General features: G+C 54.5%; 1 protein-coding gene across 3 annotated transcripts in view; it reads right to left on the minus strand.

Annotated features, from left to right (window-relative positions):
* SOX13 (SRY-box transcription factor 13) overlaps window positions 1-22106 on the minus strand; it is a 47075-nt gene extending 24969 nt beyond the window's left edge. Inside the window, exon 1 of one of the 3 annotated variants that reach the window (XM_041773272.1) lies at window positions 22088-22106. The gene's annotated coding sequence lies outside the window, so the exon portion shown is untranslated. Of the gene's footprint in view, window positions 1-21181; window positions 21282-21630; window positions 21737-22087 lie in introns of those variants that run through there. The other 2 variants (XM_041773268.1, XM_041773267.1) reach the window with 2 other exon arrangements.
* Window positions 22107-24310: the final 2204 nt, after the last annotated feature.

Here is a 24310-nt window from a genome sequence, read left to right on the forward strand (position 1 = left end):
AGTGTCTATGGAAGCACAAACAGAAAAAATGTGGTGTGTGTGTATACAGAATATATATTGTACGTAGAGGTACGTATACGTAGGACTGTTATCAGCCTTGAAAGGAAGCAAATTCTGACACATGCTACAATGAGGATGAACCCTGAAAACACGATGGTAAGAGAAATAAGTGGGACACAAAAGGACTAATATTTGATTCTGCTTATATGAGGTACTTGGAATAGTTAAATTCACAGAGACGGAAAGTAGAACAGAGGTTAGCAGGAGCAGGGAGAGGGGGGTAGGGGGGGTTGTTTAATGAGGACAGAATTTCGGTTTGGGATGATGCAAAATTCTGGAGACGGACAGGAGGATGGCCGTACAACGTGAATGTACTTCCCACCCCTGTACAATTAGAAATGGTTAAAATGATCAATTTTGTTATTGCATCTTTTGCCACGAAAAAAAAAGATGGAGAAGATGAAGGTGCTAATAATTTACACTTTCACGGAACCTTTAATCTTGCAGATGGGCAGAGGGAAGAGCATAAACACAGCTTTAGAGACTGGGGACTCATGTCAGACTGGGTGTCGGGGGAGCAGCGGGGCTGGAGACCGGCTGCCTTTGGAGAACCCCATGCTCACAAAGCCATAATTAACATCACTAATTGAAGTGTCTAGAAAAGGCCAGAGCCAGACAGTGCCAGATCTGCCCCGCCAGCTAGATGGCCTTCCACTCCATGCCTTCTGTGCCTCCAGGAACATTCAAAGACTTCCACCTGCCAGGCAGAGACAGGTGTATTGAGGGCCCTTCCTCAGCAGGGAGGGAAAGGATCTGGGGGCAGGAAGAGGGGGAGAGGAAGAGATTAGGTTCCCTTCAAGTTGGGTCCCTGGTCTTCCCAGAAATCCTTTCCTCCAGTGTTCCTCTCAGGGTGGCAGTTTCAAGGAAAGCACTGGGCCGACAACTGGTTTCTGGAACAGATCTGGCCCTACACACCTGGGCCAGTCATCCTCCTTGCAATGGGCCTCTCTCAGCATCATATGGAGAAGACACAGAGACACTGGTCCCAACAGAAGCTCTAGACCAGGAGGTCTGAGCTGACAGAAGCAGAGGATGGGGGACGGATGGCACAGATAGACATGGGAAAGGGAAACGAGCAGGGTCTCATCTCCTTATTCCACAGACACTGGTTTGAGGGCCACCTGCATCACCCTTTCCTGCTGGATGAGTGACAGACTGGGACCAAAGTCCCATCCAGCCCTAAGACTGATCTGCTATTTCCATTTTCTATTACTGGTGACTTTCCTGGTAAAAAATATTTCAGTTCCCACTTAACCAAGTACACATCACAGGGTCCCAGTGTCTCTAAGAGCTGCCTGTGCTCTGTGGCCACGCTGAGGGCAATCCACCACAAGGGACCCTTGGGGACTTCCTATGGAAACCAAAAGGCCACCCAGCATCTTTGTCCAAAGGGGAAAGAGGGAGGAGTTCCCCTCCTGGCCCTTGTGTCCCCAGGCCCTCCCTCTGCCCCCATTGGACCATCAGAGCCATTGTTTTCCATCCCCACAGTCACTGCCCTGACCCACGAGGTGGGGGTCAATGATGGGATCACTGGAGGCACCAGCTCTGGTGCTTAGGAAGAATTTAACCCTCTCCTTACAGGCTCATGACTATCCACACACACAGACCTAATTGTATGGAGGGAAATATAATTGTAGACGGGCTCCAGACAGGCCCAGGTGAGACTTCTGAGTGCACAGTGGAAACAGCACTGAATTTGGAGGCTGAGGGTCTGAGATAGAGCACTAGCTCTGATGCAAACTCAGAATGCAATCCTGGGCAGGTCCTAATTGTCTAAGTCTGTTTGCCTAGCTGTAAATTGGAAGTCAAAATTCCCACCACCAGATTGCTAGGGACCTCAGCACAGCGACTTTCTAAAAATGTCAAAGTGCTCCATACACTTGATGGTTCACGAAGCCTCATCGTACTAGGGAAAAGGAGCCGGATGCTTTTAATTCACCGTGGGGCCTGGACCCACCATCCAACTTCCCAAGGTCTCAGTTCTTCCATTTGCACATGGGGTCAATTATTACTTCTCCCAGAGATAAATTTTAAGTGGGGGAGGGCTCCAAGGTCTTTGGTGCGGCTAAGTGCCTGGTTTCCACTTGCCGGCCGCAGCCCAGATCAGCAGAAAGATAATCACAGAGTGATCACAAGCTCAGCACTTCAGGTATTTTCAGCGGCAGCAAGACCCATTTTATAGACGAGGCACCTGAAGCGAAGGGGTAGAGGCAGAATCCTTCTTAGATCCGCTGGAGGGGCGCCAGGGTGGCTCAGCGGCGGAGCGCCTGCCCTCAGCCCGGGGCGGGATCCTGGGGACCCGGGATTGAGTCCCGCGTCCTGCATCGGCCTCCCCGCAGGGAGCCTGCTTCTCCCTCTGCCTGTGTCTCTGCCCCTCTCTCTGTGTCTCTAATGAATAAATAAAAACCTTAAAAAAAAAAAAATCTGCTGGACTCCCAAGTCCAAAACCACCGAAACCTGGAGATGAGGCGGCTGCCCAGAGGCACAGCCCAGGCCAGCTGACCGTCCACCAGGAGGGCTGGGTGCGGGGAGGGCAGCCTCCACTTCCGGCCGGTCCTCCTAGGCAGCGCCTGAGCTGCCCGGAGTCCAAAGGTTAGTTAAAGGCTGTTTATTACTATGAATCATCACAACTTCCCTGGCAGTTGGGTTTTGTGAACGTGCGGGTTTCATGCCTCGAGGCAATCCCAACTACAGGCGAATTTCAGAGATTTAACAAAAATCTATCCTACTTGGCTTAGAATTGTTCCCCCTGTAGTGACCAGTCTAAGGGGTGACCCTGTGCAAAGGACAAAGAGCGGTTTGCTCTGAGCCGGGTGGGCACTTCTGTGACACCTGGCACCGCCCCTCCAGAGCTAGTGCGTGACAGTCCATACCCTTCCTAGGGTTGCTCCTCCGCACCAGCATGGTGGGGTCCACCTGCTGGGGTCCACACCCCAGCCCGCCACCGCCCCACGCCCGCACCCCTGCTCCAAGCTTCTGGAACACCTGGGGCAGCGGTTCTCACCCTTACTTCTCTGAGTGAACGGGTCCCGCTAGCAACAAGAGCAGCCAACACCAGGGTAAGATTCCCGCACGTGCCGGGCGCTGCTCCCTTCCACCAAATCCTTCCAACACGCAGGGCATGACCGCAAGCAGCCGGTTACAGTTGCGGAAGCCGAAGCACAGAGAGGCTAAGTAACTTGGCCAGGGCTGTACAGAAGGTGCATCTGCGGGTCGCAAGTAAAGAAGGAAAACTGTGGGAGGTGGAGGGAGGTGTCCCCACCACACTGCGAAGAGCTGCTTTCCCCATTTCCCAGATCCCAGAGACCATGCTCAAGACCCAAGGGAGGGCTGTCTGCACATCCAGCTGCACATCGTGGCCACCCCAGCACTGAGCCCCAAAAAGCCACAATGGCCAAGATCCTAGTACTGGCTCTCACTTACTGGAGGCTTCTGCACTCCCACCCCTGTACCAAGCCCTGTAATGGGTACATTACTTGACTGAAACCTTTTAACCTTGTGAAATAGGTATTTTATTCTCGTCTTGCTTTGTAGATGAGAAAACTAGGCTCTAAGAAAGTTCTAATATTTGCTGGAAATCACACAGCTCAGAAGAAAGAGTCGGCACTCAAACCTCGGTTTCTCCAGGGGCACCCAAGGGGCTCAGTGGCTGAGCGTCTGCCTTTGGCTCAGGGCATGATCCTGGGGTCCTGGGATCGAGTCCCGCATCAGGCTCCCCAGAGGGAGCCTGCTTCTCCTTCTGCCTGTGTCTCTGCCTCTCTCCCTGTGTCTCTCATGAATAAATAAATAAAATCTTTAAATAAAAATAAATAAATAAATTAAGAAACCCTGGGTCTATCTGACTCCACCTTGCAGCCTTCCAACCCAAGGCTGTGGAGGTGGAAACGGCTCCATCAGTCCTGGCACTCTGGCTAACTCGGCTGAAATGCATTATTCCCACAGTGCCACTCTGTTTCCTAGGATTCTCTGCCTCACCTCCCCAAACACATTTCAGCTTCCCTGTGGGCAGGGTCTAGTCTCCTCTTCCCCCACCTCACCCAATTCCTTCACATGGGAGGGCTTGGTAATGTTTATCCATTCCCTGAGGATCACATTTACTCAAAAAATTGTATCAGACCATTGCCTTTTAAAATGACATCTAGAGATTAATAATTCTCAACCCTGGGGCGCCTGGGTGGCTCAGTCAGTTAAGCATCTGCCTTCAGCTCAGGTCATGGTCCCAAGATCCTGGGATCAAGTCTAGCATTGGGCTCCCTGCTCAGTGGGGAGTCTATACTCCCTCTCCCTCTCCGCCCACCCGCTTGGGCACTCTCTCTCTCTTTTTCTCTTTCCCTCTCTCTCTCTCTCTCATAATCTCCCATTGTCTCAAATAAATAAATAAAATCTTTAAAAAAATAATTCTCAATCCTGAACCATGTAAATTTGCCCATTTGTTAAGAAATGGCACATGCTGTCTTTCCCAAGAAAGCAAGCTGGCCACACTTATTTACTTGGGCCCGGGGCAGGACCGAAGCCCAGGGCAGCATGGGTCTGGGCAGGCAGGGAAAAGGCACCCCCCAGAGCCGCCAGCCTTAGCCCCACACCCTGGGAGCCCACTAGCGTCCTCGCATGGAAAGGAAAGTTGTCTCGATTACCAGATGATTCAGCATGATTTGAGGCAGCAAAAATGTCTTTGAATGGGAAGAAAAAGAACAGGGTTCTGTTAGAATTTTTCACAGAACAATGAAACAGAAGTTTCAGTCTGAATGAATGAGCTAGCCATTGGAAAAGTCTCTGAAACATCCTCTGGTTCCTCATTGTCAACACAGTCCTAGCTCCTTGACCTGCTCCGACTGTGGCGGGCCCTGCCTGACTGCCATCTAAGTCTTTTCCACCCTGCAAGGCTCCTGGTGGGTGGCTCAGCCACCGCTGTTCTTTACAATCCAAAAGTCATCTTAGCAGGACACGGCGGTGGCCCTGGACCCCAGGTCTGGTGCTGGGCCCAGACTATATGCTCCATACACAGTTACTGAACTTAACTGTGCAAAATCCAATCCTGCAGCTCATCCTTTGATGAACCCCTGGAAAGAGCCTTGAGCTGGCTGGACAGAAAGATAGCAGCTCAAAAAAACAGAGGACAAGTAACCTGTCTTGGGACCAATGGTCTGGCCGTCAGCTGTGTGCAGAAAATAATCAGATAATAGTCCAAACCTCACAGCTGGAAACCAGGCCCGTTCTCTCACTGCCCAGTGCACATGGTCCTAGCCTGGGCTCTTCCCAGGATGCAACAGAAGCTTCTATCCTTCCAACAAATCTGCCCTTTACCAACCATCCAACGGCACTAATCAAGCACCACTAATCAAGCACCTGGCCAGGATGCCAAGTAATCCCTTGTGAGTGGTTCGCTCTCCCCAAAGTGGCCTGGGCCCCTCCTAGCCATGAGGCAGAGGCCAGGAGAGGGGGCACCACAGTCCCTAATGCTGAGAAGCTCCCCTGCCACCGCCCAGTTCCCTGCCCTTTGGCATGAGGGACCCTTGGGGGACACCAACTCTTTGAAGAACAGCTAATGAAGCTACTTCTCATCCAATAGTTGGGGGAAGAATAAGACGAACTCAATGGAAGACTGGGACCAACTTACGTGCTTAGGTGGAGGAAGGGAACCTGCTTCCAGGAATGGGGCCCAGCGAGGAGTCCAGAGCGGCGTGGAGGACAGACTGGGGGAGATGGCGCTACAGGTGCCACTCCTACCCTTTGCATCATCTTCCGGGACCCCTGTACCACAAAGCCCAGGCACCCACAGAGCTCTATCTATGGCCCAATCTCATGGCCACCAAGCTCAATTCCATCAGCTCAGCACTTCTGCAGAAAGGGTGGGTTGTTTTGCTTGCATACCACTCTTTCCACGGGTCATCTTGCCCACGCCCCCTCTTCCGGGGTCCTCTTGCACACTGTTCTATTTCCCTTTCCTTGTTGGTGTCTTCTCAGACCTCCTCTCTTGAGAAACTCTGTTCTGAGCATCACTGCCCTGACCCCACTTCATAGAGAAATCTGGAGCCAGAGGCCCAGTGAGCATGCGTGTGGGAGGGGAGCCCACTCACCCAGCTCATATGAGCCATGTGGGCTCACGTGGGGATGCCATGCTGTCCGGAAGGGCTCCTCCCCACATAGGATGGGGCTCAGGTCGGCCCGATGTAAAGTTATCCCCAAGTGCAGGCCAGGACACCACATAGTCCATCGTAAATTGCTGACCTGCTCCCCCTTCCTGTCCAGACTCTTGCTGTAGCCATAAGAGTCTTCCCTAACACTGGAGAACAGAATGTGCTTGGCTGGAGAGCTGGTGTCATAAATTGCTAATAACAGATTCTCAATCTGAAAAACAAAATAACAGAAAGCCTGACCCTTCCTTTCTGCTCCTCTCATTCTCAACACAGTTTCCTGCAAGGCCAAGAAGAGAAAGAAATGTCTCCTTTGGCCACAGAGTGGGAATCAATTCCTCCCCTCCCCAGGACCCCCAGGAGATCAGTCTCGTCACCAGCCTCTGCCATCAGGAGCACAAAAGCCACGCCTACAGGAGCCTGTTCTGGGAATGTCTTTGTTTCCCAAAGTCCTCTCTCATTTCTAACTTCACTTTATCCTCAGATTAGCTGAATACCTGCTAAGTGCCAAGCACAGGTAGGAAGGTGCCCCAACCCCCATTCACAGATGAGGGGTGGCCCGCTGGGGAGCAGTGGGGGGCAGAGGAAGCTGGGCAGTGGTTTTGAGGCTGACCCAGACCTCTGGGCTCACCCCAGGGAGGGCCCATAGCCAGACTACGGAGCCTGACTGGAGGCTGACTCTGTTCACAATCACCTGTCCTGTATGAGAGCCATCTGGGGGGAAGGGGACAGGAGTGGGGAGGCAAAAATGAGCAAAAGCCAGAAGCTACCATCTTTGGAAAGAACAATAGTAAAAGACAAATCTGAAAGTTCCCAAGGATAGATTACAAAACTGGGGGATCCCTGGGTGGCGCAGCGGTTTGGCACCTGCCTTTGGCCCAGGGCGCGATCCTGGAGACCCGGGATCGAATCCCACGTCGGGCTCCCAGTGGATGGAGCCTGCTTCTTCCTCTGCCTATGTCTCTGCCTCTCTCTCTCTCTCTCTCTGTGACTATCATAAATAAATAAAAATAAAAAAGAGATTACAAACTGTGTTCAGGATATAGATTATATGCAAATTGCATGTAAATATGTACATGGCCCTTGGACAAATCCACATGTCACTGCTGCTCCTTCTGCCCTGCTCAGACTCAGGCGGCCTCCAGGCTCCCTGACCAAGCTACCTGACCACCTCACCAGGGAATCCCGGGCCTTGGTCCCCAGCCCCATCTCCCAGCACTTCCCTCTACACCAGCTTCTCCTGGCCTCCTCTAACCTTGCAGCCACCTGAGAAACTGGAATGTAGAGGAGGAGGAGAGACAATGGGGCAAAGCCCCCACTGGGCACAGCCAAGGTGGCAGGTGAGAGAGGAGAGATGGAGAATAGTAGCCTCCACCAAGGTGAACATCCTTCCAGATCTGGTCTTGGGACGGGCTCCCTGTGACTGTCAGAGGAGACCAGCCTCATCCCTGCAGATCCACAGTCAGCGTAAGATTAGGAAGCCCCACAACTTGCATCCCTAAAGTTCAAATTTCTCATCCACAAAAAGAGTTAAATACTCTCTGGCCTCCCCACTTCCCTGGGTTTTCTCAGGCACCCGAAGGTAAGCCACCCGGAAGGAGAGGCACCGTGGACAGAACAGTGTGCAGATGACCGGCCGTGACAAAGTGTCTGACTCCACATCTGGATTTCAAAACTGCAACAAACATCACCCGGGTGGCTGTCATTGTCCTCATCTGACTCTCTCGCCTTCTCCTAGGAGGAGTCAAGTCAAAACAGTCCTTCCCATGTTGCAGATGGGAGGAGTGAGTTTCCAAGAGATGAAGAGATAGGCCAGAGGGCACAAGAGCTGGAGCAGGGCCTTGGCCCCAGCTGCCCACCAACCCTCAAACACCAGCATGGCATCCAGAGGAAGAGGTGAGTGGGCCCCTGGGGGGCTTGTCCCCATGGGAAAGGCAGGACAGGGCCCCCACTGCCTGAAATACTGGGAGCCACAGCCCCTGTGCCGCCAGGTCCCCCTACAGTCAGACAGGCCTGGATGGTGCCCCAGGGAAGGCTACCTACCACCAGTCCTTTGGGACCCAGGCCTCCCGAGCCTCCAGGGGTCACTGATATGCCTGTGAATGGACAGCCTGGCCCATTTCCAACCCGACGATCATGGAAGGAAGACAGACTGCCATTTCCACATCACAGATACAGAAACCAAAGTCCAAAAAGGTTTATGACTTGGACAAGACAGAGAGGGTAATCCCAACAGTTCCCTTTATTGTGCAATTGCTGTGCATCAGGACATGGCACAACTTTTTCTAGAATCTTCACAGTATGTTGCCATAGGGGAGATGCCACTACCTCATTTTACAGATAAGAAAAATGCAACTCAAAGAAATTAGGCAAATGGTCCAATATATCGTGACAAAATCCCAACGCTTCAAATCTGGAAACTTTCTGACTATACAACACCATGGTATTTTCACTGAACTATCCTGCTTCTAAACTTAAGAATACTGGGACGCCTGGGTGACTCAGCGGCTGAGCGTCTGCCTTCAGGTCAGGGGGTGATCCCAAGTTCCGGAATCGAGTCTTGCATCCGGCTCCCTGCATGGAGCCTGCTTCTCCCTCTGCCTGTGTCTCTGCCTCACTCTGTGTGTGTCTCTCATGAATAAATAAATAAAATTTTTAAAAAATAAATTAATAAATAATAAATTGAAGAATATTCCAGAATGAGACTGAGTTATTCACAATGTCTTGGTGTGGGGAAGAGGTGGAAGAAAAAACCAAAATGACAACCAAAATTGGCACCTGATCCTGGCATAAGCTAGGGATGAGCCTGAACTCCCTCACCGCCATGCTGGCCCTTCTCAGTCTGTCCACCCCCACTCCACCCCCCACCCCCAGCTGTCATCCTCAAATGCCTGCAAGGCAGGCAGACATACACTTTCACACTGCTGGGCTCTGGCTAGAAGACCCTTCCTACATTCTTGACCAGAAATCTCCTACATCTCACTCAAAGCCCAGTGCCAATATGGCCCTTTCTTTAAAAATCACTCCCTGGGGAAAAAAAAAAAAAATCACTCCCTGGGGCACCTGGGTGGCTCAGTGAGTTAAGTGTCTGCCTTTGGCTCAGGTCATCATGGTCCCAGGTCCTGAGATCAAGCCCCAAGTTGGGCTCCCTGCTCATTGAGGAGTCTGCTTCTCCCTACCATTCTGCACTCACTCTCTCTCAAATAAATAAATAAAATCCTAAAAAAATTATAAGTAAAACAAAATTAAAAATCACTCCCTGATAATCCTCAAAGAGCTGATTGCTCCTCTAGGACATGCCAGAGGCTTTTGACATCCCTGGTCTCTGGTACTTGACTAGACTCCAACCAAGTATTCGTTTACCTGTGTATTCCTCAGGCTCCAGCTAGGTTTGAGCCCCAGGGACATGGACAACAACAGCCTTCTCTAATACAGCCCTTGCTAGACAACAGATAGCACACCAGACATTTCCTCACACACTTGACCATCACACAGCCCCATGAGGCAGTGACAATTATCACCCCCACCTTACAGATCAGGAAACTGAGCCTCAGACAGGCTAGGTTACTTGTACGGCACCAGACCACACAGGCAGTCCGGCTCTTGAGTTGGCCTGCCCATGCTGGTCCTGAATTACTCTTGCTCGCCTCCCCATCCCTAGTGTGGTGCCTGGCACTCAGTAAAGGTTTGTTTTATAAAAAGGTATGGACGGAGGAGGGTGTTGTCTCACCTCACCCACCTCCAGCCCCCAATCTCACCTGGAATTTTTTTTTTTTTTTTGAGACAGCGTGAGCATGCAGGATGGGAGGCGAGAGGCAGAGGGAGAGAGGCCCAACCAGGCTCTGCCCCCAGCGAGGAGCCCGACGTAGGGCTCAATCCTACAACCCCGAGATCATGAGCTGAGCTGAAATCAAGACTCCCAAGCCCATGGGATCCCTGGGTGGCACAGCGGTTTGGCGCCTGCCTTTGGCCCAGGGCGCGATCCTGGAGACCCTGGATCGAATCCCACATCAGGCTCCCGGTGCATGGAGCCTGCTTCTCCCTCTTCCTATGTCTCTGCCTATGTCTCTCTCTGTGACTATCATAAATAAATAAATTAAAAAAAAAAAAAAGACTCCCAAGCCCAACCAACTGAGCCCCCCCAGGCACACTGCTATCCAGAATTCTTTGGTCCAGGTCTCCCTGCTTCTGGTGCATCACTCCTGACATTCAGTGCTTCTTTCTTCCAAAAACGTCCCAGGGCTTTTTCTAATTCTTCCCTGAGCACCACTAGCAGAGGCAGGGGGTCTTACTGTCTTTCCAGTGGGAACCTGAGACTACAGTGGCCTCCTGGCCCATGGATCTGCTCAGAGGCAGGTCTCCTGCCTATGGGGCGGGTCTCCTGCCTATGGTGCCTCACCCAGACTGGTCTTACCTCTGCCTTAAGCAAGAAAAAACAAGCACCAAGTTGGGGGGAGGGGTGCTGTTGGGAGGTCAGCACCTGCCCTCTCCTCGATGCCAGCACCCGCTGGCTGACCTGGTCACTGGTCTCTGGCTAGGCCTGAGAGCCAAGGAGAGGGGGGCTGCTCCCCGGGGCCAGAGAGGAGGAGACAAGAGGCCCTTTGTGTCTGCAGAGCTCCTGAGACACCTGTTCTCCCCCCTGCCTGCCTGTGGCCTCCCTCCCTCCTGGCGGGCCTGTGTGCAGCCTTGTTTACCCTGCAGCCCTGGCAGCCAGGCCCAGCCTGCTCCCAGTGTGGGGCTCCAGCAGCCCCTGCCAGCACCTGCCCGGTCCTGGCAGCCCCAGGGGCCAGGGGCCAAGCACAATCACCCTGCTGTTGACACAGTTGTTGATTTTCAGGAGGGCAGGGAGGAAGGGGAGAGGAGGAGAAGCAGCAAAGGCATCTGACGCCAGCCTGGCTAATTTGCAGTTGGTCCTAGCAATCCCGCAGGCCTCCAGCCCCAGCTGCCTGAAGAGGCTGGGGCTCCCGAACTGGGCCACCCGGGCCACATACCACAGGCAGCCCTGCACACACCCCGGGCGTGTTGGCGCCGCCCCCCCACCTCCCGGCTTGCCCCAGTGCTAGCACACCTGACTCAGGGCCAAACAAGGCCCCAGGTTGCTGGGAGCCCCGAGCTACCCTGTCTTCAAGGGCCTACCACACCCCCTCCCTCCAGCATCATGATGTCCTCTCGGGGCTTGGGGTGGGTTAGGGCCACCTGACTGACATGCCCTTGGAGACCCAGGCAGGGCTCCTGGGAGACCTGGAGGAATCTGTCCTTACAATCTTCTCTCCTTTCTGTCTTGTTCTTGCCGAGCGATCTCCTCCTCACCCTCCGGGTCTTTGGGTTTCCTCTTCCAGGGAGCCTTCCCTGACTGCCCAACTCCTCGGTCCTCCTGAAGCACTACAGCCTGCACTTCCCCACTCCACTTGTCAGTAACTCATGACTTACTTCTCTTTACCTTCTCCTCACTACCACGTGAGGCTGTGCTGGTCTCTTAGCCCCAGCACAGCGAGGCACCGCTGCGAGGCAGTGCTCCCTGCAGATCCACATGGCTGCGTGAGTGGCCTGAACAAACGTCCCCTCCACCTCCACCCCGAGTTCCCACTCTGACAGTCACCTCTTGAATGAATAGGGCCCCATGGCTGGTGGAAAGGCTTTGAGAACGACCCACCAGCACATGAACCTAGATTGGTAAATCCACTTAGCCGGTCCTCTCCTCCAAGATCAAAGTACAGGACCTTGAAGGACAACAATGGGTGAATTTTGTGCATGAAGGAGGGAGAAAGGAAGGCAGGGGCGCAAGGAAGACCTTGTGGGTTGGAGGCCGGCAAAAGGGTCTGAAGCAGAGGCTGCCGTCAGGCCGGGAAGGAACTCGAATCTTCCCCCTATGCACCCCCACACACCTGTCAGTCTTCCCAAGGTCCTATACCCATCAGGAGGTCCCTCACTCCTGCGGCCACCTGGCTGCTAGGGCCAACTGTCCCAATAGGACTCAGGTGGTGTTAGTCCAGCTCCACAGACCCTCACTAAACTGCCCACCACACGCACAGACACGCTCACCCCCAGGGCCTCCCCTCAATTGTTTCCCCAGTCTCCCAAGTCAATCGATGCCCAAAAAGGGGTAACAGCTTCCACCCCAATCACTTCCCAAATTTGGGGCGTCATTTTGAGGAGAATGGATCTAAGGCTAGGCAGAGCTGGCAGAGAGAAGGGAATTTACATTATAGAAACCATAGGTCATGGGCAGCCCAGTGGCTCAGCATTTAGCACCACCTTCGGCCCAGTGCCTGATCCTGGAGACTCGGGATCAAGTCCCACGTCGGGCTCCTTTCGTGGAGCCTGCTTCTTTCTCCCTCTGCCTAGGTCTCTGCCTCTCTCTCTGTGTCCCTCATGAATAAATAAAATATTTTAAAAAAAAGAAGGAAAGAAAAAGAAACCATAGGTCCATAATGTTCTGAGCCAGTTCCAACAGGGTCATGATGTACAGCTGTGCAGACTGCACTGCACAACACTAAGAGCCTCATCCATCCAGACTTGTATACTCATCACAACTTAGATGGCTGCAAAGTTCATCCCTTGACTTCCTCACACACCAAGGAGGTTTTCCTGCTACTCACCTCTATTCTAGGCAGGAAGTGACACAGATTCCCCCTCCTCCAACCTTTGACCCATTTCCTGGCTAGGGTACCTTGAGTGATGGCTCAGCCCTTTACCCCAACAATGACGAGAGGCCTCCCTCCCCCTTACCCACTAGCCCCACTTAGGGGATGCCATGCCCATGACTCCACCACTCCACCACTCTGCTTTCTCCAGCCCCTTACCCTGGCCAGACTCCCCAACATCAATCACTCCTGGTGAAAGGGTATGGCTGCAGATCCATGCTCCAGGTGACACCGCAGGAAAAGGAGGGAGAGAGGGTCACCGCCCGCTGCCCTGCCCCTCCCTGGGTAGAATGGACTTGAAAGCCCAATCTTGTCAGGCACTTGGTCTGGAGAATTGAAGGTTATGGAGGAGGGATGAGAGGAAGGCCTCTGTCTGGTTCTCCTGGGCCTCCTAGTCCACTTTCCTTTCCTTCAAGACGTTGGTTGAATGTCCCCAGTCTCCGTGGGGCTCTCAGAGGCCAGAGGGGCTGACCAAGGTCTCTAGAATGCAGCCCCCCCCCCAGCATGCGTGTGCACACGCGCACACACACACGTACACGTAAGCACTCCGGCATGCCTTTGCCAACCAGCCAGCAAGAGGAGAGCCAGGCCATCCAGAGAAAGTGCAGGGGCTGGCAAGGCCACTCCCTCTGCTTTCAATACCTCCCTATTAATTCTCTACTCCTCCCACCCCACCTGCCTCTGCAAGCCGCTGTACCAGTACCCAGGCCTCCTTCCAGCCCCTCCCCAATAACCTTTCACTTGGCCCTCTCTGCCCTTCCTTCCTTACCCAACCCACCCCTCCAGAGACTGGCAGGAACCAAAGCCTCACAGGGATGAAGGAAGGACTTCAGCTCTTCCAATAGGGCTGGAGGTGGTTTCAAGAGCTTCACACCCCACAGGCAGAGACCTCTGCTCCCTCCACACCGAGGAGTGTACAGGGCCTGCCTTGCTTAGCCTGTGCAGCCAGGCAAGAATTAACTCTTTGGAGTCAGGGCGAGGGCACCTTAAGGCAGGATTTACTCCCTTAGCTGCCTCCTGCCAGGTGCCAGGGCCACCAGGAGGGTGTGAGCCAGGGGGCATGGGCCCAATCAACTGTCGTGCTGAAAGGGTTATAGGATTCTTCTCTTATTCCCACTCTTTTCCGTCCTGCCAGGACCCCTCTTTCTGGAGAATAATCCAGTGTGGGTCCCAACTTCCTGTCTTCCAAAGAAGAAACACCACTTTTCTGCATCTCTGTGTGTCGGTTCTAGATAATATTTTAAACCCTTCCCATTCTGATTACAAGAGTAATGCGAATCATTGTACTACCTTTGGGAACTAGGGAAACGCAGAAATAACAGAAATACGAGCCATAATTTTAAAAAAAGAAGTCATCAAAGGGTGGTCTAGGGTGGCTCCCCAACCCCACCAGCTACTAGAGCTGGGGATTGGTCTCTCTGGCCTGCTACCCGGCTGGCCTCCAAGTGGCCACCTGCCCTCATCTTGGACTTACAATGGCTAATGGGGGGGACCGAGACCCCCAGGAATTGGCAGCGGGGTGTGTCCAGAGTGCCAAGGAGCAGCACCCAGCCCCAAGGTGCCCCACTCCCTTTGTGGGGGTAAGGGAGAAGGCCTGGACCAAGGCCCTCTGGGAACTAGTTCTCACCCTATCCAGTTCCACAGGCTGCACATTCCATTCTGAGTCAAGCAGGGGGCGGGGACTGGGGGAGGTAACAGTCTGGTCTCCTGGGGGTGGATCCCCAGAAAGCTCGAGGCCCTGAAGGGATCAGCCCTAAACCACCAGGCCGGGAGGGAGCCCCAGGAGTCCGGCCCAGTCTGTGGCCCCTTCCCTTTCTCCTCTCCACAGACCAAAACACCAAAACTCTATCTTGGACATGTCCCTGGGGGTAACGCTAAACCTCCCCCCACTTCCAACCTGGCCACAATCCCCCAGGGATGCTTTATGGGGCTTTGGGTCAAGGCCACTTAAATGCTAAGGTTCTGGGCAGCCCGGGTGGCTCAGCAAGGTGGCTCAGCAGTTTAGCGCTGCCTTCAGCCCAGGGCCTGATCTTGGAGGCCCCAGATCGAGTCCCTGCATGGAGCCTGCTTCTCCCTCTGCCTGTGTGTGTGTGTGTGTGTGTGTGTGTGTGTGTGTGTGTGTCTTTCATGAATGGATGAATAAAATCTTAAAAAAATTTATTTAAAATAAATGCTAAGGTTCTGCAGTGGGCAGGGGGTTGGGGGGTGGGCAGGGAAGTCTGAATACAGAATGCGTTGGAACTGAGTTCAGGTTAGAAGGCCTGTGTCAGGCTTCCCAGAGTGACAGAAAGGGCAGGGTAAAGGGTCTACTTAGGAGAAAAGGTGGAAGCTGGAGCTACTGTTCCCACTTCTTCCTCTATCACCCCATACACACCTCTACCCTCAAAACACATTCCCGGGCACCTCAACCTTTGAGTACACATCTCAGCAGCTGCATGCTCTTGGTGCTGACATGCCAGGCCACACACAGACACAAAGCATCCTGGGCCAGGCCCAGGCCTTGGACTCGCCTGCAGATGACCTTGGGAGGAGGTGGGGAAACCCCAGCCATTTCCTCCTCACCTCACAGCCTCTTGGAGGTCTGACCACTGTCCTGTCTGGGTCTGAGTGCATCCAGATCCTTCAAGACAGCACATAGTGGGGGGTGGGGGGAAGACTGGGCAAGGCCAGGGCCACAGGGCCCCTTGGCTGCTCCCAGATGAGGCAGGCCACAGAAGCAGGGCGGAAGAGCCAAGAACATGCCCGGAGCAGCAGGTGGCAACTGCCAGGTTCTATGCTGCGCGCAGGGCCAGAGTCCTGGGGGGCCTTCACCTTGAGGCCTGAGCAGGAATGGCCTCAGGGGTCTCTGGCTAGGTCCATGGGACAGAACAAGCACTCAGGCCCAACTAGACCCCCTCTCCCACTCCACCCACTCTTAGGAGGAGACTACCATGTTACTGCTGTTCAGAGAGTATTTGAATTTTGTAAAGGAACAGAGTCACACCTGACCTGAGAAGCAAGCAGAGGTTGAAGATGGTCCTGCTGAGCTGGCCTGCAACAGATTTCCTAATCAAGGCTTCCCAAGGAGCTGGAAGGAGGACTCCAAGGAAGAGGCAGCCAAAATGAAGGTGACCTAAGCAAAGACCCCATCTAGGGCATGCCCTCCTGCTTGGGAGCAGGGAGACAGAGAGGACAGGAGAGGTAAAAGCGATCTCCCATGGGTCCTGGTTCCTTGCCTGGTGAAGGGCACTGTGACAGCCTTCCTGGCTAACGTATCCAGGTTCCAGAAAGGAGACTAGCAAAGGGTGAGGACTGCAGCGCGTTTGGACAGGAGCAAACCCTCTTAAGCAAACACTGAGCACAAAAATAATTCCCATTCAAAGCACGATTTACTGTGGGCCTGGCTGGGCCTTCTCAGCACAGAGTCTTATTCAAAGGCTCCCCCTTCACCTCTGAATGTGGCTGGGGGAGGGGTAGGCAGGCCCAGTGATTTGAATTCCACTTTTTCCAGAGGCTTCCTGGCAACCTATTGAGAACTACCCAATAAAGTACAATCTCAAAGCGCCCCTGAGGAAGGAGTAAACTAGTGTAGAGTGTCAGCTCCTCAAGGGCAGGAACATTTTTTTTTAAAGATTTTATTTATTTATTCATTAGAGAGAGAGAGAGAGAGGCAGAGACACAGGCAGAGGGAGAAGCAGGCTCCATGCAGGGAGCTAAACCGCTGAGCCACCCAGGGATCATCCCCAAGGGAGGAACATTAGATCCTCTACGGGAGCAGACCTCTCAAGCCAACACTTGTCTGACATGGGGCACCACTGCAGCCTTAATGGATATGAGCCTCCAGAGCTGTAAGAGTTTAAGTACTGTTGCTGTTACTGTCCCATTTCATGGGACATGACGGGAAAACAGAGACTCAGAGCTGTTAAGTGACGGACATCTCTCCCAGCTCTGAATTCTTACTGGATACATCATGTTGTCCTGAATCTGCTAATTATCAGAGCAGCAAAATGTTCAGGGTGGGGATCTCCCCCACTAAGGAAAGAGGGGCTAAGGAGGAAGCTGGCCAGTGAGATGCTTTCAGAGTCCAGGTAGTATTGGAAATCGCCTTCACCGGTACTGACCCCAACACTCCTGATCACAAAATCTGAGTTGGGGATAAAATGCCTTCTCTAGGGCAGCCCAGGTGGCTCAGCGGTTTAGCGCCGCCTTCAGCCCAGGGCATGATCCTGGGGATCCAGGATTGAGTCCCATGTCAGGCTCCCTGCATGGAGCCTGCTGCTCCCCTCTGCCTGTGTCTCTAACTTTCTCTCTGCCTGTGTCTCTCATGAATGAATAAATAAAATCTTAAAAAAAAAAAAAAGAATGGCTTCTCTAGGCAAGAGCAAAGAGTGGCTAATGAAACCCACTGGCTCCATCTCCAGAACAATTTGCCCTCCATTCCGAATCGAATCGGCCTCCTAGCTAGACTCTTCTGTTGCGCTCTCCTTCAAACTCCACTCTATTAGCAGCCAAAGTGACCTCTCTTTTTCACATTTTCCCCACTTACTAAAGTAATTCATGACCATTGTCAAAGACTGGAAGAACCAACAGAAGAAGGAAATAAAAATCACCCATTGTCCAGCACCTGGAATAAGCTCTATAAACATTTCGAGGCAGCCTTAGTCTTCTTTCCTTGTATTCATGCAGGATGGGTGTGCGCACAGATACAATTATCTGTACAAAATTAGTACTATACCAGATAGTTTCATATAGGGCTTTTTTTAAACCCATTTTATTATATACATTTTCCAAATCATAAGCTATTCTTTCTTTACCTACGCTTTTTGGGGTTTGAATTTTTTGGCATAGTTGATCTAGGTACATGGCACTACATTCAGGCAGGACAAAAGGGTCCCAGAGTAAAAATACCATCTTTCCTCCATCCCATCCTATCCCTCACCCATGGTTTCCCTCCCCGGGGGGCAACCCTGATTACCTGTTTCTTATATACTACATAATCTTTTAAAATCATCTATCAGACCATGTCATTCCCCTCCTTAAAACTCTCCCACGGCTTCCCATCACAATGGCCATAAAATCCAAGCTCCTAACCCGTCCTACCAGGTCCCGTGGGACCAGGCTCTCGCCCTCCCCTGATTTCCTCCAGCCACACTGCTGTTTGCAAACCCTGATCTGGCCTCAGGGATTTTTCATTCCCTTGGCCTGGAATCCTTTCTTCAGTCTTTGTGCAGCTGGCTCCTTCTCATCCTCAGGCCTCCGCTCAGCCATCCTCCCCCGACAGCAGCTTTCACTGGCCTCCATGTATGGCCACCCCTGCCGGCCTGCATGCACGCAATCTGTACCACACCACCATGCCTGCCGTAGCTCTTCCCCATCACGTAGGGTCTAATGTTGCCTTGGTTACTTACTTCAAGTTATTTAGCCCACTAGAAAGGATGCTCTATGAGGGCGGGCACGCTACCTGTCCAGTTCACCCCTGAAGCCGCACTGCCTGCACATAAGCATTTGATACATTTCTGTTAAAGGCATGAATGGGAGGAGCGTGATGTTGGTTCTCATCACTGAAAACCACCCACAGCCCACCAGCAGGATCTCTGAGCACCAAGCACCAATCTCCTGGCTGCCCTCCCCCCGGGCTGGGGCCTAGAGAATCAGAGAGAGGAAAGAGCAGCCCATTGTCCAGGCAGCATCCACCTGCTCCTCCCTCCTTATCATCCAGCTCATCCCTTAGTGGTGCTGTGCATGTGCAGAGTCCAGAATCAGACAAGGAGCTTGTGAAAAACCTGATTTCCTATAAAATACTCTAAGTGTATGTGGAAAGTTGAAGGTCTACCCAGGCATCCAGTCTACTCAGGCAGCTGGGATATTCCAGGTTCCCAAGTGAGCCCCAACAGCAGGTGACACAGATGCTACACAGGGAGCAGAGCTTACCCTGGGGAGCAGCCTCAGCTCATCCCACCAGACACCCCTCCCCAGCCCCCCCCAGGCCCCAGACACCTGGGCTCCTCTCTCTGGAAATTCACCCAGCCCCAGAGACACAAACGCACATCCAATCCTGAGCCAGCAGCCCAAGCCAGGATACTCAGGGGACACCCTCGTGGAGACACTTCCTTCCTGGGGCCTGATTTCCACTGAGAAAAGACTGCAGGTGGGCCAAGATTGATTTTTAAGAATGAAGGAAAGGAAGGAATGAAGTGCCTTTCACAAAAACTGTGAAATAAAGGGGGGGCAAAAAGGGGGGATGATGAAAGACTTCACAAGGTGGACCTAGACAAGGAGTAGCGAGAATCTGAGGAGCCCAAATCCGGAAAGAGTAGGAAGCGCGAGGTTTCTTTCCTTCCCAGAAGTGGACAATTGTTATAACTGCTTAAAGGAGCACAATCCCAAAGTGCCCTTCTCGGTTCTGTTCAAGGTCAGCCAAGTAATAAGGGCAAAAACAGCGAGCATTTCTCCAGCACTTACTATGTGCCACGCACTGTTCTGTGAACGCCAGATGAGCAAACCGTGGCACACAGCAATGAGGTTAAGTTGCTCAAGATCATGTCACCAGGGGCAAGATCTAGGACCTACTTCCGTTGCCCTGACTCTTCACCACCAGAGGCTTTCCGTGGTCCCACTAGGGGGGCCCTATCCTCCTGGAGTTCATGCCTTCCAAACCATTATCCCTCAACTGATCTTTTGATTCCAGTTTCAAAGATGTGTGCGTAATTCTTCTGCCCGTTGTGCATAGGGGAAAAAGCTGGAAAAGTTAAGGAACCCGCCCGAGCTCACGCTGCCCACTGGAGGGGAATTAGAACCAAAGTGGGGGATCCCTGGGTGGCGCAGCGGTTTGGCGCCTGCCTTTGGCCCAGGGCGCGATCCTGGAGACCCGGGATCGAATCCCACGTCGGGCTCCCGGTGCATGGAGCCTGCTTCTTCCTCTGCCTGTGTCTCTGCCTCTCTCTCTCTCTCTGTGACTATCATAAATAAATTAAAAAAAAAAAAGAACCAAAGTGTGTTGAACCCCGGAATGTGGAGCGCTACTTCCTAGGGGATAAGGGCGCACGCTCGAAACCCGGATCTCGAAACTCCGCCCAGAGCAACAGCATCTCCCCCGGCTTCGGCCAGACCCCCGCGCCAGCGCCCAGGCGCCCCGCCCGGAAATTCCCACAGAGTCACAGCGAACTTCCCAGGAAAACTCCTCGGCTTCCTCCGTGCCCCGGTCGCGGAGGCCGCTGCCAAGAGCGCCGCTGGAGTCCGCGCAGCTGCCGTCGGCCCTCCGGGGCGGGAGCCGCCGCTCGCGCGCTCGGGGTCCTCCCGGAAAGGTCCGGGGCTGAAGTTCGACATTCACTTCCCGCCCAGGCCCGGCTCGCGGCCCCGCCCGGGGCTCTCCCGCGGCCCCCAGGGCGCCGGCCGCCCCCTCCCATCCCGCGGGCGATCCCTGCGCGTCCGCGGACTCGCAGCAGCCGGCGTGTGTGTGCGTGTGTGTGCGCGAGCGCGCGCGTGTGCATGTCACAGCAGCCGACGCGCACACGTGTGTACGTGTGTGTGTGTGTGTGTGTGTGTGTGTGTGTTTACGTACGGAACGCGCGGGTGGGAAAACAATGGCGAGCGGCCGGGAGCACAGCGACGGGGCCCCCTCCCCGCCTCCCCGCCCCCCTACCCCCGGGCAAGACTTGCTCCGCAGCGAATTCGAGATGCAGAGATTCACCTCCGACTGCAAAGGCGGGAGCTGGGGGGTGGCAGGGAGCAGGCCAGGGTGGGAGGTGGGAGGTGGGAGGTGGGAGGTGGGAGGTGGGAGGGGGTGACGCCGGAGCGGCTGGAGCAGCAAACAAACAGGATGCTGCGCCCGGCGGGTCCGCTGCGGGGCGAACCTGGAGGGGCGGGAGGGACTGCGGGGCCGGCCCCCGGGGCCGCAGCAGCCCGCGCGGGGGTCGGCCCGCTTCTGGGCGCCGAGACCCGAACCCCGCGAGGGGCGCGCACAGGTCGCTCCAGCTTCCCGCTGGGAAAGCCCTGAGCTGGGCGCCTAGACGGCCCGGAGAGCGAGCCCTCGTGCCCCGGCCGCCCGGCGAGGGGGGAGGGGCGGGAGAGCCCCGAGGCCGGCAGCGCGGTGCGCGCGGACACTCGAGCCCCCGGCCCGCCACGCCGCGCCAGGCCGCCAGCCCTCGGCACAGGCGCCCGGGTCGGCCCGCGGGGAGCGGCCGCTGGCCGGCGTTGTCGGGGGCCGGTGGGGGTCCGTTCCGTCTCGAAAAACTTTGCAAAGGATGAAAACTCGCAGAAACGAAACCCGGCGTGTGCCCAGCGTGGCGGGGGCACGAGTGTCAAACTTGGCAGGGCTGGGGTGGGGGCGCAGCGGCGCGCTGCGGGGCGGAGGCGCGCACTTACTACTCGGCCGGGCGCCCGGCTCGGCGCTCCTGCTGCTCCGCACCGGTCCTCGCGCTGCCAGCCTGGGCTTCCCGCTCACATGCCCCGGCGACGCGGCGGCTCGGCCGGCGGGGCTGGGCGGCTGGGGCGGCTGGGGCGGCTGGGGCGGCTGGGCCGGGAGCAGGCGCGCCCCCGCCGGGGCCCGGGGAGCCGCTCGGGACTCGGGCCGCCCGGGGTCCGCGCCGCGCCGCGCCGCGCCGCGCGGGCCCGCCGTCCCCGGCTGCGAGCTGGCTCCCGCCGGGCGGCGCCCTCCGCCGAGCCAGGCCGCTCCCGCACTCTGCCCTGTGCCCTCGCTCGCCGCCGTCGCCCTGCCTTCCGCGGTCCTGCTCCCCGCCGCGCCCGCCCGGCTCTCGGCGCTCCCGCTCGGCGCCTCGGCTCGGTCCCGAACCCCGCTGCGCCCCGGCTCAGACCTGGGCTCGCCGCTGCCGGGCCGGGGCTCCGGGACCCGCCACTTGCACAGTCCAGTTCGAGCCGGGACCGGGAGCAGGGCGTCCGCAGCCCGCTGCCGCGAGGCGACTCCACAGCCTCGGAGGAGAAAGAGGGAGGGAGAGACGGAGAGCGGGCAGGGGGAGGAGGAAGGAGGAGGGTGGGGAGATGCAGAAGGAGGGAGGGACGGAGAGTTCCCTCCTCCTCCCTGCAGCCAGGTCCACCCAGGCTTCCACCGCCGGGAACCTGCGCTGGAAAGAAAGACGAGGATTTCGCGCACTCGCGTTGCTCAGGTGTGAGGGTCGCTCCCGAGACTCTCCCCTCCTTAGAGCAAGAGCCCAGAAGTTGCCCGTCCAACTCCCGGCCCCCTGACCGTCCACACAGCCAGGATGGAGTGTTGCAGCCCCTGGCCCAGAACCTCCCTGGGGAGCCGCGTCCCACCTGCAGCCAGCCTGCTCCCAATGCCCGCGACCACTCTCCAGCCCTGGCAGTTGGCGCTCTCTCAAGTGCTTGTTTCTGTTTTCCTGAGCCGCTTCTATTTAAAGGGGTAGATTCCTTGAATTCAGGGTATTTATGAAATGCCTATAATATGCCTGGCCCAACAGGGTGCTGAGGACACCAGGATGAATGAGAGGGTGCCCTGCCCTTTCTAGAGTCCCATTTTGTGAAGGAGACAGATGAGTGATGTGTCCTTACGGGGAAGTGGGGGAGTGCCAAGATCAGACCCATATAGGGGGCTGGGGTTGCCAAGGGCACTCCGGTGTGGGGGCAGGGATCAGTCTTCTTGGGGGAGGTGTTATCTGAACTGGGTCTCAGAAAGTAGAGCAGGTTAAAGGAGTGGCAATCGTGAAACTGCAAATAATGTGCCCACAGTGTAGGTGGCCAGTGTCTTCTCAGCAGGTGATGGTCAGCCAGGCTCCTAAAACCTTCTGAGGGCTTTGGAGTTCATCATTCCTCATGGCCTTCCTTACCCCACTCCTTTCATTCATCTTTTAGGTCTCGGCCTAGATATCAGTTCTTCCAGAAACATGTTTCAGCAGCCCAATCTGGGTCAGGTGCCCCAGGTGTGTAGGGGCTCCCTACACACACAGCCCACCCTGTCCCAGGGTTGTACGTATTTGTGTGGCTCCCCTCACTGGTCTTCAAGCTCCTGGAGAGCAGGGACATCGCTCTGGCTCACTGTTACATCCCTTGTGCCTAGTGAGGGCTTGGCAAAGAGCAGGCCCTTAATAAATATTTGTTGATTGAAAGGAATGGGAAGTCACTGAGGGGATTCTAAAGAGGGCTTCTGGCGAGATCAGTCTAGCTGAGGCAGGGAGGCCGGTGACCAGACAATGGCAGTCACCAGGTAGAAATGATACAGATAGGGGATCCCTGGGTGGCTCAGCAGTTTAGCGCCTGCCTTCGGCTCAGGGCATGATCCTGGAGTCCCTGGATCAAGTCCCACATTGGGCTCCCAGCATGGAGCCTGCTTCTCCCTCTGCCTATGTCTCTGCGTCTCTCTCCCTCTCTCCCTCTCTGTGTGTGTCTTTCATGAATAAAGAAATAAAATCTTAAAAAAAAAAAAAAAGAAAGAAAGAAATGATACAGACCTCAGCTAAGCTAGGGACAGGGAGGATGAAAAGGGAGCAGGGGGATTGAGGAGGGACAAGTCAATATTAACTCTTAGCCAACTGCCTTTTTTTTTTTTTTAAGATTTTATTTATTTATTCATGAGAGACACAGAGAGAGAGAGAGAGAGAGGAAGCTGTTTGTTGGAAGATTCCTAGGAAGAATCTAGGAAGATTCTTTCTGTACTACCACACCATTTCCTGGGAACACCCAGCAGAATGACACTATTTAACCTAGTGGACCACTCCCTCATCAAAATGCTCACTTCATGGCGCCATATATGGTCCCATATCCCCCCCCCCGCGCCCCCCCCCCCCCGCCCCGGGGTTTCTTCTGACTTCAGTGGTCATCCTTTCTTAGCCTCCCTTATTTATATTCCTTTCTCCACCTTGTCTGCAGGTGGGTGTTTCCAGTGGATTCCCTTCTGCATCCCATTTTCCTATCTCTCTCCCTTCTCTCTGTAGATTAAATTTTATGTTTCCATAGCTTTAAATACCAACTATTGGGGCCCCGGGATGACACAGTCAGTAAATTGTCTGACACTTGATTTTAGCTCAAGTCATGATCTCAGAGTTGTGAGATCCAGCCCCCACCCATTAGGCTCCATGGGGAGTCTACTTAAGACTCTCTCCCTCTGCCCCTTCCCAGCCAGCCGGCTATCTCAAATAAATAAGTACCAACTATGTGCTAATGATTCTCCCAGTTATTTGTTGTTTTTGTTGGGTTTTTTTTTTAAGATTTATTTATTTGACAGAGAGAACCAGAGAGCACTAGTGGAGGTGGGGGCAGGGGCTGGCAGAGGGAGAAGGAGAAGCAAGCTCCCCGCTGAGCAGAGAGCCCTATGCGGGGCTTGATCCCAGGACCCTGAGCTGAAGACAGATACTTAACCAACTGAGCCACCCAGACGCCCTGATTCTCCCAGTTTTTAATGTAAATCTCCCAAACTTCTTAGTGCACCTCAGAGTCATGTATCCGATCACATACACAGACATCCTAAATTTAACGTGTTCTGAGATGGATCTTTAAACACTCCTCCCCATGCCCATGTACAGC

The sequence above is a fragment of the Vulpes lagopus genome, chromosome 11, assembly GCF_018345385.1.
Source record: "Vulpes lagopus strain Blue_001 chromosome 11, ASM1834538v1, whole genome shotgun sequence".
In the NCBI taxonomy this organism is placed as follows: Eukaryota; Metazoa; Chordata; class Mammalia; order Carnivora; family Canidae; genus Vulpes; species Vulpes lagopus.